Raw genomic sequence first — 2,264 nt, forward strand, 5'->3', positions numbered from 1 at the left:
TGCAGTTGCTTTGGCTAAAGAACCAAGAGATCACGGGAGATCTAAGCACATTGACAGAAAATACCATTTCATCAGACATAGAATAGAAGAAGGACTCCTCGTGGCAAAGAGGGTATCATCGGATGAGAACCCGGCAGATCCCCTTACGAAGGGACTGAGCAGGGTTAAGCATTTACAGCATGCAAGGCGTATTGGCCTGAAGGATGATATTAGTTTCAATAATTAGATTCCTGAAACTTGTAAAATGTAATTGACATTTGATGATAAATAAAAGTTGTTATTTACTTATGAGTAAGGTGTTATTATCTTGTGTTGATTGTTTACTATGTTTCAATTTTGCATGTTTTAATTTTACTTCCAGAATAATTATGTTATGGTATATATCATATTATTCAAACCATCCACAGTCGGTCAAACTTTGGAAGTAAGTATTGATTCAAGACTGTCATGAATCTGGCTTGTATGATTTGTCTAAAGTGCTTTAGACAATGCAATGGTTGCTACAACATTCATGAGTACTCATAAGGGCTGAGTATTGGATTCAACCCACGCTCACTTGCATCACTTCATGGAATTTATCTCGAGTGATCGTGAGACGGTAATATCATATAAATCTTCAAACCTAGAGATATGAGTTGTTGACTATGAGTTGGTTATTCATTGATTGTACGAAAAAGCATTGGTAACTTGATGTTATAAAACATGCCTTTGTGAGTAATTCAACAAGTAGTTAGTACAAGCATATCAGTCGAACTTTATCTGTTCCTTCTAGAAATAGAAGCGATATCTGGGCCCCTCGATGATTTGGTTTTGACCCATGTACCAGGCCCGGTCAGAACCTAATTGATGTGTTCAATTTTGTTCTATGTCGAAACAAATCGGAGATCGAGAAACAAATGTTGGACAATAAGTAAGACCATGTTCCGTGTGTTTGTCTGGCTGATATCATGAGAGCAGAGGATTATATGATCACTTATCTTAAATGGCGTATCATCATCATCTCAGTGCCGAGAGACTTTGAAAGAGCTACGATTGCTAGTCGGATTTTGAAGTCATATTTGCAAATATAGTTATTAGACTTATCCAAGTGGGAGACTGTTGGATATAGTGTCTAAGTCCATAACTTTATTTGGTATGTACTTGACCCGACCCGGCATGGTCCATTTGGGTTGCATGGCATTGCAATACTTGGATAGACTAAATGTAAGAATATGGCACTTATGATTATTAATATATTATAAGTTCTAATATATTAATAATAGTATTATTTAATTAGTATTTGATCAAGTATTAATCTAGTATTAATTTGGTGATCAAAGTGAGACTAATTAAATATATAAGGGTTGATTATGACAATCATCAATTCTTTTATGGTGGATTAATGATCCATGGTTTATGGGTTATGGATGTAACCATTTGGAGCTCCATGGATAGTCCATGGGAGCTACAAACCCATAGGTCATGAGAAATGAAGAGTCATGACAATTAAGAGTATTCATGTGAAAACCCTAATTGTGACACCACTATAAAAGGGACCCTTTGGCTAGTGAAATCGGACCTAGTAAGGTTACTAGAGAGGGCATAACCGATTTTGAGTGCTAGAAGTATTCTCTCAAGTTATTCCAAGTTTTGTGGTGTTGTGTGAAGCATTTGAGGCACAACATTTGGGGTGCTAGGCTCACAAAGTCTTGAAGGAATCCAAGCAACAACAAGGTATGTATTTCTACTAGTTTTATATTTTATGTAATCCCCATGCCATGCTAGTTAGGATATAACCTTGAAAAAGAAATTTGCATGTATATAGAGAAAACATAGATTCAAGGTTATTAGGGTTGCATGTACACTTAGGAAGTGTTAGAATGCTCAAAACCCATCATGAACATTGAAGTATCCCCTTGCTACCCAAGGGTATAGAATGAACTAGAAGAACTTTTATGACTATATATGTACACATGATATATAACTAATATTTAAACGACCTTCAGACGGATGCCCGATATCCCACCAGACCACATCTCAACGGCGAAAAGTAAATAGAGCGTGCAGGCCTTCCTAAGCCTTTTAAACATTGCTTACATAACTATACATACATAGACATGCAATTGATAATAAGTATAACGAAGCTTAAGTAAATGTATTTCATAAGTATAAGAATTTGTAAAACAGTTTGAAGCATAAGAGTTTGATAAACAGTTTAAGTATAAAGAAACATTTGTTTGAAACACAATTGTAAATGAGTTTGAAATGAAACATACAGTGTAGAA

The sequence above is a fragment of the Lactuca sativa genome, chromosome 4 (genome assembly GCF_002870075.4).
Source record: "Lactuca sativa cultivar Salinas chromosome 4, Lsat_Salinas_v11, whole genome shotgun sequence".
NCBI classification, from domain to species: Eukaryota; Viridiplantae; Streptophyta; class Magnoliopsida; order Asterales; family Asteraceae; genus Lactuca; species Lactuca sativa.